This window comes from Mustela putorius, unplaced genomic scaffold (assembly GCF_011764305.1).
Source record: "Mustela putorius furo isolate JIRA1106 unplaced genomic scaffold, ASM1176430v1.1 tig00000551_pilon_pilon_pilon, whole genome shotgun sequence".
Lineage (NCBI taxonomy): Eukaryota > Metazoa > Chordata > Mammalia > Carnivora > Mustelidae > Mustela > Mustela putorius.
Genome location: NW_025421412.1, coordinates 10,788,686 through 10,802,899, shown reverse-complemented (window position 1 = coordinate 10,802,899; position 14,214 = coordinate 10,788,686). Strand labels below are relative to the sequence as shown.

At 39.5% G+C, this 14,214-nt stretch overlaps 1 protein-coding gene and 1 pseudogene across 2 annotated transcripts in view; one reads left to right on the top strand and one right to left on the bottom strand.

Moving 5' to 3' along the window:
- The window catches only part of PCCA (propionyl-CoA carboxylase subunit alpha), a 393,935-nt gene that overhangs the window by 223,539 nt on the left and 156,182 nt on the right, over window positions 1–14,214 (top strand). The window lies entirely within an intron of this gene.
- Window positions 11,761–13,090, bottom strand: LOC123392409 (annotated as a pseudogene).

The window sequence follows — 14,214 nt, the reverse complement described above, 5'->3', positions numbered from 1 at the left end:
TTTGTATTTTGCTTTTTCCTGTGAAAGACCTAAGTAAGGTTATATGAAGTACTTGTTTGTATTCTTTTTCCATTCTTTTGTAGTTTTCCTTTATCACACTAGTATTTCATATTTTAAATTTATTGTGTAGGGTGATATGAAGCTGAGATCTAATTTTATTTTTTCATATATTTAACCAGTAGAATCAGTTCCATTGTTTTAAATTTTAATTCCAGCATAGTTAAAATACATTGTTATATATGTTTCAGAAATGCAATATAATGATTCAACAATTCCATACAGTACTCAGTGCTCCTCACGACAAATGTACTTAGGCCCCTCCCCCCCATCTTCCCTCTTGTTCTTTATAGTCTGTTTTTCAGTTTGTCTCTTTTTCTTTGTTTCGTTAGAATTAGTTCCATTTATTCACTTGTCTATCCCTTCCTTATTGATTATAAGTGTTAAATTGATTTCATGCAAAATTCTTAAAATGTATTATGGTCTGATTTCCAAATTTTTCTCTTTATTTTCATTTGTCATTCTCTCCTTATATTAATAATTTATTATTTTCTTCTAAAATTTATTGATCATTCTTCTAGCTGAGCTTTGAAGGCACTTTGATATTGGAATTGCCTTAAAGTTATAGTAAGTTTGGGTAGGGTAGACATCAAACGTTGAAGTTTTTCAAAAAATATACGACTGTGTTTATCAAAGTCTCTTTGTTTCCCTCATTAGAGCTTTATAATTTTTTATTGTTGATTTCTTGTTATTTTTAGTTTATGTCTTTGTGTCATTATTCTTAGGTTGTTTATATGTTGTATTATGGTTGGGATCTTTTTCTCATTTTTAACATGAGTACTTATTTGGTAAAGAGAAGCTAATGATATTTGTATTTTTTTTTAATTGTAAAAAAATGTCAGAATTTGCTATTTTAACCATTTTTAAATGCACTGTACATTCATGTTAACTATATGCACACTGTTGTGCAGCAGATCTCTGGAAGGTTTTCATCTTGTAGAACTGAAATTGCACCCTCATTGAATGACTTCTGTGTCTTCTCCCCCCGGGCCCTTGGCAGCCACTGTTCTTTCTGTTACCGTTGAGTGTGATTACTAGTTGCATTTCTTGTGTAATAACTCTTCTTCCTAAACTTAAAAACAAATCCGTTATAATACTTTCTTACTTGACTTCAAGAGGGGCAAGTCTATAACCTTCTGAATCGCTTGGGATGCTTCTGGGTAACAGAAACCCCTGTTCAGACTGACAGCAGTTCTCACCTCACAGTGACAGGGAGCTCAGAGGGGAGAAGGGACCAAGCTCAGCAGGTTCATCTGCTGGTGCCACATTGTCTTAGCCTCCCTTTCTTCTCTCTGCGGCTCTTCCGTAAGACCGTGCGGGATAGCTGTAGAAGTTCCAGGAGCAAATCTAGATAAGGTTCTGAGGTTTATGTCTGTCTCTAAGTGAGGACACCCTTCCCAGCTATTCCCCAGCCAGTTACCTCACAGAAGTAAAACTCCTGCCCATTCCTAAGGCAGTCACTGCAAAAGGAATTGGATTATCGTGACTGCCTTGAACTGATTTTCTGATATGAAGCAGATGTTGAGTCATCTAGTGGCCACCACATTTTCCAGTTGCTCCATGCCTTCCCCTCGGCGAGAGCTTCAGTACAGGTTCGTGTTTAAGAGCAAAGGCCTCTGTGCCAGGGACTTGGATTTGCCCTGGTTCTGCCAGTCCCCAGCTATTATCTTAGTATCAGTTATTTAATTTATTTTGAATTGCATTTCCTCATCTATAATGTGGAGATAATAGTAGTTCTTAGAGAGTTTTTGTAAATGTCCAGTGACCTATAAAATACCCAATATGCCCATTTAATTTTAGCTGTCCTTGCCAATTTTCTTTTTTAGAATTCCTAATGACAAAGATTCTATTTCAAGGATAATGGCCATGGTGCATGCTTGTTTTATTTTTAACTAACTGAAATGCATTGAGTGTTTCAGTATCAAGATACATTAGCAATTTTTTTTCCTGCATTAAGGATGTGTTCTTCCATTCCATTTTGAATAAGAGAGGGTAGCAGAGTTGCGCAGCGGAAGCGTGCTGGGCCCATTTTGAATAAGAGAGTCATACACAGCTATTAAGAATAATCACATTTCTTTGAACATCATCTATTGATTATTGTGAGAGTTGAGTTAGAAAATTTAGATGATTTAGCAGGGAACAAGATGTTTTAAAAAAATCCTACCCGCACTGAGCTTACATTTAAGCAGACGATAGATAGACAAAACAGGTCAGTAAGCTGTGTGTTATGAGAATGATAATGATGATAAATATTTTGGTGATAAAACAGAGAAGGGCTATAGATTATCCTGGAGGTGGATGGTGGGGTAGTTGGAGGTTTAATTTGGATCCCAGGGAAGTGGATGGCAGGAAAGTTTAGCAGGATGAGAAGATGAACTTTAGAGTAGAGATCTCGTGGAGGAAGGGAGCTAGTCACATGAAAATCTGTTAGAAGAACCTTCCTGTTAGTGGAGGAAGCAAATGCAAACTCGCACAGGTTGGGGTGTCTGGCTGGCTCAGTTGGTAGAGCGCGTGGCTCTTGATCTTCGAGTTAGAAGTTCAAGCCCCACATTAGGTGTAGAGATTACTTAAAAATAAAGTCTTTGAAAAAACTCAAACAAAAAAAGAATCCCAAAGGCCCCTGAGGTCCAAGTATGCCCCCCTTGTCTGACAAATAGCGAGGAGGCCGAAGTAACGAGAGGAGTTAGTAGGCTGCAGTAGTAGCGCGGGTGTTGGTTTGGGTCGACTGTGGGAAGGACTTGGGTTTTCAGTGAGTGTAATGTTGAGGCCTTGCTGAGTCTTGAGCCGTACGTAGGAACTTGTACCGTATGCAGTAACAAGAGCATTGTGGCTGCGTGTTGTACATGATTCAGAGGGGGATAGAGGGGAAGCTGGGAAACTGGTTAGGCCTAGAGGTCCTTGGCCTGAGCCCTGGGACACTCCACAATAACAGGTCAGGAAGGTGAGGCAGATCCAGCGAGGGAGGCTAAGAAGGGACAGCGGAGAAGAGAGGCGGGAGAGGAGTCTGGGGTGAAGTTCAGAGTGCCAAGTGCAGAAAGGGTTCAAAAGGCAGAAGCGTTCAACTGAAATACGGCATAGTTGAAGAATGACTGCTGACCGTTGAATTTAACAACGTGGAGGTCATAGGGGACCTTGACGACAAGGGCAGTGTTTGAGAATGTTGTGTGGGAAGTGGTGGTTCAGGGTAGATTTGAAGGGAGTTCGAGAACAAGTGAGAGGAGAGAAAGTTGGAGAGTGTAAGTTCCAGCAACTTCGAAAGGATTTGCCTTTTTAAAATAGACGTACTTGTAATGTCTTATTTTGATTTTACAGAAAATGGGCCATTCTGCTTGGAAGGATGTTGGTTGTCAACATTTCTCCGAATTAAATGGTTTTTGAAAATAGTGGTTTTCAAAGACTCTACAGCATTAGTAGCTTGGAAAACATGAGCCTAGAATAGGAAACCTTGTTCTTACAAAATTGATAAACCCAGAGAATTAGTTTCAATTAGGGAATGTGGTGTATTAGGATCCCTGCCGTGCAGAGTGAGATTGTGTACCCCACATGTCTTAAAAACACTTCAGATGTGTACCAGGAGTTCTGTCTGGCTTATTTTATTTATGGCAGTCCCTCTCTTCAGTCAGTTTGGCTAGGAAAAGTATATCATCTTTGTTTCTTTTGGCTCCTTCACGGGCACTGAAATGTCGGTGCTTGGCATGTGCAGCGGAACCAGCACTGAATGAGGCGGCCGGACTCAGGATTCTGGTCCCAGCCCCGCTCCCCAGTTTACAGGTGGCACAAATCTCCATACAAATGCTTCAACTCTTGACTCCAGTTTCCTCCTCTGAGAAGTGGCGGTGCTGGATTGAATGACTCCCGACATCCCCCTACCCCTTGCCAGCACTGATCTAAGTGAATTACATGAGGTCAGACAAGACCCTTTGACTCTCTGGTTTCTACTTCAAGCTTCTAGTACCTCTCTTGAGATTTCAGCAGAGGTGAAAGACTCAGGAAAAGGAATTCCTTCACTGTGGCGAATGATAACACTGATGAAAAGACTTTAGTCTGACAGGTTTTAAAACATGTTATGTCCGATTTTGGGGAGATTACTCTGGGCGTGTGGAGTCAGTGTTTCCCTACCCCTGGGAGCTGATCCCCCAGAGAATGTTTCAGGGGCATGAACGGGGCTGCAGAGCCTGCCCTGGGTTTCACTGTTCACCAGAGTAGTGTAATGGAAAGGTATGTTCACCGACTCATACTCGTATTTTCTTTCCTTCTCTGGCTTCCTGATAAAATAGAGAATTTTGTAGTGATTTTTACCTAACACATGCAATTATCTTTTTTTTTTTTCTCTTCCTTCCTTTCTGGGTTGTGGCTTTATAATTAACTCACCTATTATTAAGTTTTCAGTTAGATAATCAAGGTTTGAGGTTTTAAAATACCACAAGCATTGAAAGATAGCTGGGGAAAGAAGCAGAATAAACAGCCCTGTGAAAATAGTTGCCAGGGAGAAGCAATATTGCTGTACAGTAGTGGTTGGTTCCTTTACTTAAATGTCTCTGTGGAAAAGGACACAGCAGACTGTTAACACACTTATACTATCTCTGACAATAAAGGACAACTTTATACATACTTGTTTCATATATCCCCTCAGGTAAGCTGCTTCCATGGCCATGGAGTCCTCCTAACTGACTGTGTAATTAAACCAGCAGTACTTTGCATGTATGCGCGCACACACACACAGTGATAGTATGCTTTTGGAAGGGACCCGCTTTCATTTGAGCTAATCAGTCTCCCAAAAGCAACAAAAGGAGAAAATGTTAATTCAGTCATTAGCCTTTAAGCTTGCTTACCTTTTACTATCTGCCTCTGTTATGCTCTTTTTAGTTACTTAACATGAGTACGTCCTGGATGATTTGGACATCTATGTGAGGTGGAGCACATAATACTAAGTGGCTAAGATGTCTTATTCATGCATTTTTTTGCTAAATATTACATTTAAAAATATTTTTCCTTTGATTCCACTATAACAGCTGAACGGAAGACAGAATCGCCTCATTATTGCGGGAGAATTTCTCTGTTCCCTGCAATGATTCCAGAAGCTCTCGCACACTTCATCAGGGTTATTGTAATTCTCTGGCTGCAGGATATTTGGCAGCTGTTGCACCCCACTGGCAAATCCTATTCAGACTTCGTTTCCATTCACCACTGCCATTGGAGAATTGATTTCTCTCTCCTCTACTCTAACCTTTCCCAATTCATTTTGGATTGTTCAATGTGAAACATTTTAATTTCATATCATACAGCTATTCAGCTCACAATCCCTTTTTTAACCTGTCACCAGGGTAACAGCATAGCATGCTTTCTTTAGGCAATCAAGTTTTTATTTCACATGCTTAATGTTGCATTAAATGTTTGCATTTTGTTTAACCCCCCTTAAATACTTTGAACTCCAGATATGTTTTGTAGGATAATAAAATCCTTGATTTTTGAATTGAAACTAAGTCAACACCATCACTACCTTCATAGTAAAATGTCAGATGATTAATTTACATAATTCAAAGATGATTAGTAGAAATCAAAGTTATTCGATCTGTGTAAGGCAATTTTCTGTAGGTAATGGAGGAATATTTGTGTATATTTGTGTTTAGCCTTGTTCCAAAAGAAGATTTAAAGGGGGTTTAGATTTGTCAGAGAAGTTTAAAAGGGCAGTGGAATTGGTGCAAATAGAAAAATACATCTTTTGAAGATAAGACAATTTTTCAGTATAATGCTCTTTTCTGTGTGTGTGTGTGTGTGTGTGTACGCGTGTACGTGCTCGCGCACTCACGCATGTGCGTGTGCGTGCTTAGGTATATATACTATAATGATCTGTGTATTTGATGATGGATGAGGGGATCCACCAGAATGAGATTAAGAGTTCTAGGAGATTGATTTGGGCATTATATTGATCACCAGCCATTTATACATTGACATATTACAGGCACACCTCAGAGATACTGTGAGTTTGGTTCTAGAAGACCACAATAATGTATATCTCACAGTAAAGCCAGTCAAAGTTTTTGGTTTCCCAGCACATATAAAAGTTATGTTTACACTATACTGTAGTCAGTTGTGCAAAGCATTGTGTCTAAAGAAACTATTTACACACCATACTTTAAATTACTTTGCCAAATAAATGCTCACCATTGTATGAGCTTTCAGTGAGCTGTATCATCACTGACCACAGATAACTGTTTCACATCTAATAAGGAAAAAGTTTGAAATATTGTAGTTATTACCAAAATGTGAAAGAGACACAAAACAAGCAAATGGGAAAGTGGTGTTGATAGACTTGCTTGAAGCAGGGTTGTGACAAACCTTCAACTTTTTTTTTTTTTTAAGTGCAGTATCTGTGAAGTGTAATAAAGCAGAGCACAATAAAATGAGGTGTGCCTGTACTTCCTTTTCTTTAAAGGAAATAATCTAATAATGATAGGTTAATAGAGATGAAAATGAATGTTTAGATCTTGATTCTTTGAACTAATACACTACTTTCCATCTTTGTTCGAAATAACAGTTTCTGTGAAATTTGTTCTCTGAGTAAATTTTATGAAATTTGGAATATTCCAAGGAATACAAAGAAGTGTGTCAGAAAACAGAGATTAGTAATCCATGTTGTTTGAAAGCACTGTTAATTAAAAAAAAATTACCATAGTAGCTCTCTAAGTATCCTAATGTTCACTTATATAATCACTAAAGTTCTTACATTAATCTCTAAGGGAAACATGGAATTAAGACGCCCATTTAAAAAAAATTATGATTCAGAACTCTTTGGAATTTTTGACCTCTCACCGTGTGTCAGACTGATTTCATACCTTGAGTGCTCATGTGTAATGAATGGCTCTGAATCTAGGTAACATTGGTCTAAATGATTAGTGTCCTGACCTCCCTCACAAAGGTCACTTTCTTTTGGTAAAACAAATTCTTGAATATATATTTTAACGATAATAACTTTTTGTCTTGAGAATTAGAGTTAATAGATTATTCCAAAAGTAACAAATAACACTCCTTGTAATAAGTTGCTTGGGCTTGGAGTAATAACAATTCCTGCCCTTTAGGAAGCTTAAAATGGAAGGGGATAGTCAGACACTAAACAGAAAGTTGTCAGTTCTGAAGACTGCTAGAGGAGAAGTGCAGCTTGTCCTGGTGAGGGAGAGGAATCTCATTTTCAGGTTAGCCACATTATGTCAGTGTCTAGTTTTCAATAAAATGTCATAAGACATGCAAAGAAATTTGGGAGTTTGTTCCTTTTATAGGTTAAAAAATCAATAGAAACTATGGAGGAGGGAGCCCAAATGTTGTGCTTTATTATGCAATAACCTAAAATAACCTGTTAAAAATATATTGAGAGGACCAAAGGAAACGAGATACAAAGAATTAAAGAACAGAATAACAGCCATGTCTCACTAAATAGAAAATATTGATAGAAATTCAAGAGATGAAAGTACAGTGTCTACAAGAAAAAAAGTACACCAGAGAAGACTCAACAATAGGTTTAAGCTGGCAAAAGAAACCATCAGAAATTTTGAAAATGTTAAGTGAGATTATCTAGTGTGAAGAATAGATGGAAGAAGAGTAGAGCTTCAGAGACTCATGGGACACCATGACATGTACCAGCATGCATACGGAGTCCCAGAAGGCCTGGAGAAAAACGGTAAAGGGGTGGAAAGAATATTTAAAGAAATCATAGCCAGGGGTACCTGGCTGGCTCAGTAGGTAGAGCATGTGACCCTTGATCTCAGGGTCATGAGTTTGAGCTCCAATTTGGATGTAGAACTTACTTACAGAAAGAACAAACACATTACAAATTTCATGAAAAACATTAATTTATATATTCAAGAAGCTTGGTAAACTGGGAGAAGCTCAAAAAGATCTCTGTCTATACACATCATTGGTCGAATTGTCATAAACCAAACAGAAGCTTATAAGCAGCAAGAGAAGAAAAGACTTATGCTGTGAAAGGGACATTCACAATAGGATTAGGAGTTAACATCTCATCTAACATCTCATAAGAAACCATGGAGTCCTAAAGAGAATAGGATGGTATATATAAAGTGCTGAAGAAAAACAAAAACAAAAAAACAGAACGCCACCAAAGCATTTTATATCCAGCAAAACTATCGTATAAAAATGAGGGACATTCCCAGGTAAATAACACCCAGGTAAACAACACCCAAGAGGAATCTGTTGCTAGCAGACCTCCTCAATAAGACCTGCTCAACAAGAAATAAGAAATGGAGTTCTTCAGGGTGAAATGAAAGAACACTAAACAGAAACTAAAATACACATGAAGTAGTAAAGTGGTTAAAAATTACTACATCAGGAAACACAAAAGATTGTGGAAATGTATTTTTACTTTGTACATCTTTTTTCTTCTGATTTAAAAGATAACTGCATAATGGAGTAGTTATAATTCTAAGTTGATAGGGCACAATATATACAAATGAAACTTGTATGGCAATAGGACAGATGAGGGTAGAGGAAACAAGATATATTGGAACAGATTTCCTGTATGATACTGCAGTTGAGTTAACATTAGTCCAAACTGTGTTTAAATTAAGGAAGGTACTAATTGTAATCCCTAGTGTAACCACTAAGAAAATAGCTTTCAAAACTAGTAGATGAGGGGCGCCTGGGTAAGTGTCTGCCTTCAGCTTAGGTCACGATCCCCAGGGTCCTAGGATTGAACCCCACATTGGGCTTCCTGCTCAGTGGGGAGCCTGCTTCTCCCTCTTCCACTCCTCCTGTTTGTGCTCTCTTTCTCAGTGTCAAATGAATCTTTTTTTGTTTTTGTTTTTGTTTTTTTAGGTAGTAAATGAAACATCAAGGGAATTTAAAGGGTACACTAGAAAAATACCTATTTAAACAAAAGAAAGCAGTAATGGAGGAATCGAAGAACAGAAAACAGATGATATAAGAGCAAAAATCAAAATGAGTGATACAAATCCCACTTGAGTGGGATTAAATGTAAATGGATTAAGCATGTCAATCAAGGGCAGATATTGGCAGAATGGATTAAAAAACAAGATCACATTATATGCTTTCTACAATAGACGTACTTTATTATTATTTTTTAAGTTTTCCATCCATTTATTTAGTTTCCATCATGGTAAGTGTACTCTTTACTCCCCATTTCCCCACTCCCTCCCTCCTGGTAAACCAACAATAGTTAAGAGTCTTTCATTGGTTTGTCTCTGTTTTTCCCTTTGCTCATTATGATGTTTTGTTTCTTAAATTCCACATATGACTGAAATCATATGGTGTTTGTCTTTCTCTGACTTCACTTAGCATTATACTCTCTAGTGCCATCCATGTTGTTGAAAATGGCCAGATAAAAAAACAAGATCAAACTGAATGCTTTCTAGAATAGACTTTAGATACAAAGATTTAATCAATAGGTTGAAAATAAGAGAATAGGGTTATCAGACATATTTACAATACTAATTTTGTTACTACTAATGCTAATATCAGACCAAAATAATTTTTTTAAAGATTTCACCTATTTATTTGACAGACAGAGATCATAAGTAGGCAGAGCAGAAGGCAGAGGGAGAGGGGGAAGCAGGCTCCCCGCTGAGCAGAAAGCCTGATGTGAGGCTTGATCCCAGGACCCTGAGATCATTACCTGAGCTGAAGGCAGAGGAAGGCGCCCGATGACAAAATAATTTTTAAAAGATTTTATTTATTCATTTGCCAGAGCACAGCAGGGGGAGAAGAGGAAGAAGCAGTGCCCCCACCCGCTGTCCACTGAGTGGGGCGCCTGTTGTCTGGCTTGATTCCAGAACCCTGGGATCATGACCTGAGCCAAAGGCAGACATGCAACTGACTGAGCTACCCATGTGCCCCAGACAAAACAGTTTTAAGACAAAAATCGTTATTGGAGACAAAGAGGGAGAATTTATAATGACACACGTGTCCATCAGAAAGCTATAAAAGTGGTGAACTAACTTATGTACAGTAACACAGTTGTAGACTGTTGTACCTCATTTTCAGTAATGAACATAGAACAATTGGACAAGATAACAAGGAAGTGGAATATTTGAAAAACACAAACCAAATAGATCCAGTACATTATCTATAAATCAATCCATGCAGTAGCAGCAGAATATCCAACTTTTAGGCAATTCAGAAATATGTGGAAATTAACCTAAGTAATCAATGGGTTAAAGGAGAAATTACAAGAGAAATTAGATTATATTTTGGAACGAATGAGAACAAAAGCATAGTAATCAAAATCTTTGGGATCCATTGAAAGTAGTGTTTGGGAGGAAACTCAGAGCTATAAGCATATTTTAAGAAAGAAGAAAGACACCAATCACTTCGTCTGCTATTACAGGAAAATAGGAAAAGAGCAGACTAAACCCAGAGCAAGCAGAGAGAAGGAAATATTAAAAATTCAAATGAAAATAAATGAAGTAGAGAATAGAAAAACAATAAAGGAAATTAGTGAAAACAGAATTTGGTTCTGGGGCAGATCAACAGAAATGGAAACCTTTAGGTAGACCGCCCAAGAGAAAACGTTCATTACCAGTTCAAACTGGTAATGAAAGAGTAGGTATGCATATGGACCTTATAGAAATTAAAAAGATTATAAGCTAATAACTTGAACAGTTGTATGCCAACAAATGAGATAACTTATAAAATGAAGAAATTTCTGGAAAGATGGAAGCTGTAGACATGGAATCAAGAGGAAATAGATAATCTGCATAGACGTGAAAGAGACTGAATCAGTCATCCCAAAACTTCCCAGAAAGAAGAGCCTGGGACTAAAAGTCTTCACTAGTGAATTCATTGAGGTAGTTAGAAGAGAGTTCATGCCAATTCCTTACAAACTTACCCAAAAATAGAAACGGGAAAAATTTGCAACTCATTCTATGAGAGCAATATTACCACACTAAAATCAAATAAAGATGTTCTGCGAAAAGGAAACTAGAGACCAAAATCCCTCATAAATGTTAATGCAATAGTCCTCCACCAAATACAAACAAATGGAAGCCGGGGATACATAAAATGATTATCCACTGTAGCCAGGTGAGCTTTGTCTTAGGAATACATAGTTGGTTTAACATCCCAAAATCAATCAATGTAATAAACCATATTAATAAAGGACAGAAATCACAGGATTATCTCAAATGCAGAAAAAAATTTGACAAAATCCGACAGCCTTTCTTGATAAAAACCACTGAAATGATTAGGAATAGAAGGGAACTTCCTCATCCTGACAAAGGCCATTTCTGAAAAACCTACAGCTGGCATTATATTTAATGGATATGACTGACTCTTTTCTCCCTAAGATGAGGGATAAGACAAGGATGTTAAATTTTTTCAGCATTGTATTGGAGTTCCTAGGTCACTTTGGCAAGAAAGATAAAAAGTGTTAAGATGGGGAAGAAGCAAAACTATTTCCAAATGACACGATCTTGTATGTAGGAAGTCTTAAGGAATTTACAAAAAGATCTCTCCTGTCCCTCAATTAAAACAGGGAATAGTTTATTTAAACCCATCAGAGCAATGGACAGCTTGCTGTAGCATGCTGTAGCAAGCATTGTGTTTTATAGCATAGGTCAGTAACTGTATGTGAAAATAGACATGGCTACATACATGTTAACTGATCAGAGCACAACTTCTCAATGTTCAGGATAGAATAAACTTCCCTGTTAAAGCAGCACCTTTGTGCCATTTTTAACTTGAGTATTCCTCTCCTCTTTCATGCTCTCCTTCAACAGAAGCCACACCAACCTCCTCATAATCCTTCTCAAGGGCAGCCGTGTCCTCACGGGCCCCCGAAAATGCTCCTTCCTTCATGCCCTCCCCCACATACTGGTGAGCAGAGGCACACGAGGCATACATCAGGTCAGACTTGTGGTCCAGGCGAGCCCAGGCCTCAGCGACGGCTGTGGTGTTCCTCATCGTGCACACAGCTCGCTGGACTTTGGCCAGGTCTCCACCAGGTGCCACATTGGGAGGCTGGTGATTAATGCCCACTTTGAAGCCAGTGTATTAATCCATACATTGGATGTACACTTGGTCTTGATGGTGGCGAGGGCAGCAGTGACATCTTTGGGAACCATGTCGCTGCAGTACAATAGGCAGTAAGCCATGTCTTTACCATGGCGAGGGTCACATTTTGCTGGCTGACAGGCTGGCTGGTTCAAGTGTGTATTGGTGATCTCTGCTACAGAAAGTTGTTCATGGTAGGCTTGCTGAGCAAAGGTGACAGGGCCACAGGTAACTAGAGGGAATTGGATGCGCGGATGGGGCCCCAGGCTGCTCTGGAATTCTGTTCGATCAGCATTCAGGGCTTCAGCTGTGAGGGATGCAGCGATGGGGGATAGTTGGGCCTGGTAACATGTTGAGGTGAGGGTAGCTTGGACATCCAGTACTGACATGTCTGCCATGAAGGTTGTCTACCATGAAGGTTCGGTCGGAGTGCTCCGGGGTGGTGTGGGGAGTGAGGATGGTGCTGTGGGGCTCCACTACAGTTGTGGGAACAGGCGGAGGCAGGGGTGGGGGCTTGGGTGGCACGTCTGGGTAAACGGAGAGCTCCAGCCGGGACTTACTGCCGACATCGACTGAGAGATGTTTCATCAGAAGGCAGATGAACCGGAACCAGTTCCCCCTCCAAAGCTGTGGAAACGCAGGAAGCCTTGAAGACCTGCACACTGGCCAGCCCGTTTCTGAATTTGGTCTAAGACAAGGTCAGTGATGATCTCGCCAGTGGTGTAGTGCCCTCTGGCATAGTTAGTGGCAGTGTCTTCCATGCCTGTGGTGAGCAGGTCAGGGTAGAGGAGCTGGAGGTGGGTGCCGGGGCAAACTTCATCATTGACTGGTTTCCAGGGCTACAGAAACAACTCTGGGTGCACGCTTGCTAGCACCCTTCTCCCTGAAGAAGGTGTTCTCCTCCCCCAGTGGTCTTGTCACTTGGCATCTGGCCATTGGGCTGAACACTGTGTTTTTGGCAATAGAACTCCCAGCAGGTGTTGCCCATCTGGACCCCAGCCTGGCCGACATGGATGGAGTTGCTTTCACGCCTGGTTGCTGCTTTGCAGCTGACGAGCAGATGGCGGAGAGAAAGAAGAAAGGTGGTTGCTTCTTACAGTGCGACTCTTAGGTGGTCGATAGGAGAGAACCTCAGGAATGCACAAAAATCTATTAGAACTAATGACTTTTGCAAGGTAGCAAGATACAGGAATGATACGTAAATATCAGTTTTATTTTTATACGGTACCAGTGTACAGACTGAAAAAGCAATTGACAAAACAATTTTATTTACGATAGCACCAAAGAAAATATAATACTTAAGCTTAAATTTTTAAAATAGAAGTAAAAGACTTGTGTGCTGAAAACCGGGGAACAATTGTTGATAGAAATTAAAGACAACTAAAATGAATAAGCTTCCCACATTCAGGGATCAGAAGACCTAAGAGGGTAATACTCTGCAACACGATGCACAGATTTTGTGCAGTCCCTCTCACAATCTTAGCTGTATGTTTTGCAGAAATGGTCATCTGATTACAGCATTTGTGTGAGAGTGCAAGGGACTCAGCATAGCCAAAATAGTCTTGGAAAAGAACAAAACCAGGGAACTTCTTCCTGATCACGAACTTTGTTACAAAGCTGTCTGTGGTGATCAAGACGGTGTTGTACTGGCATAAGGATAGATGTGTTGATCAATGGAACAGAATGGAAGATCCAAACAGTTAAACTATGGTCAGATGATTTCAACTGTCAATGAAGACAGCTTAGAGTATTTACATATACCCTTGAATGCTGCTGGGGCAACTGGGTATCTTCATGCAAAAGATCAAAGTTGGTCCCCTCCCTACACCACACACAAAAATGAACCTAAAAAGAAAAAAAATCACAGTTGTAAGAGCTTTGTTAACTTTCGGTTAGATGATGATTTCTTACGTAAGATGTCAGACGCACAAGAAACGAAAGGGAAAAAAACATAAGGTGCTTTATTTTTTTTTTTTTAAAGATTTTATTTATTTATTTGACAGAGAGAAATCACAAGTAGGCAGAGAGGCAGGCAGAGAGAGAGGGAAGCAGGCTCCCTGCTGAGCAGAGAGCCCGACGAGGGACTCCATCCCAGGACCCTGAGATCACGACCTGAGCCGAAGGCAGCGGCTTAAC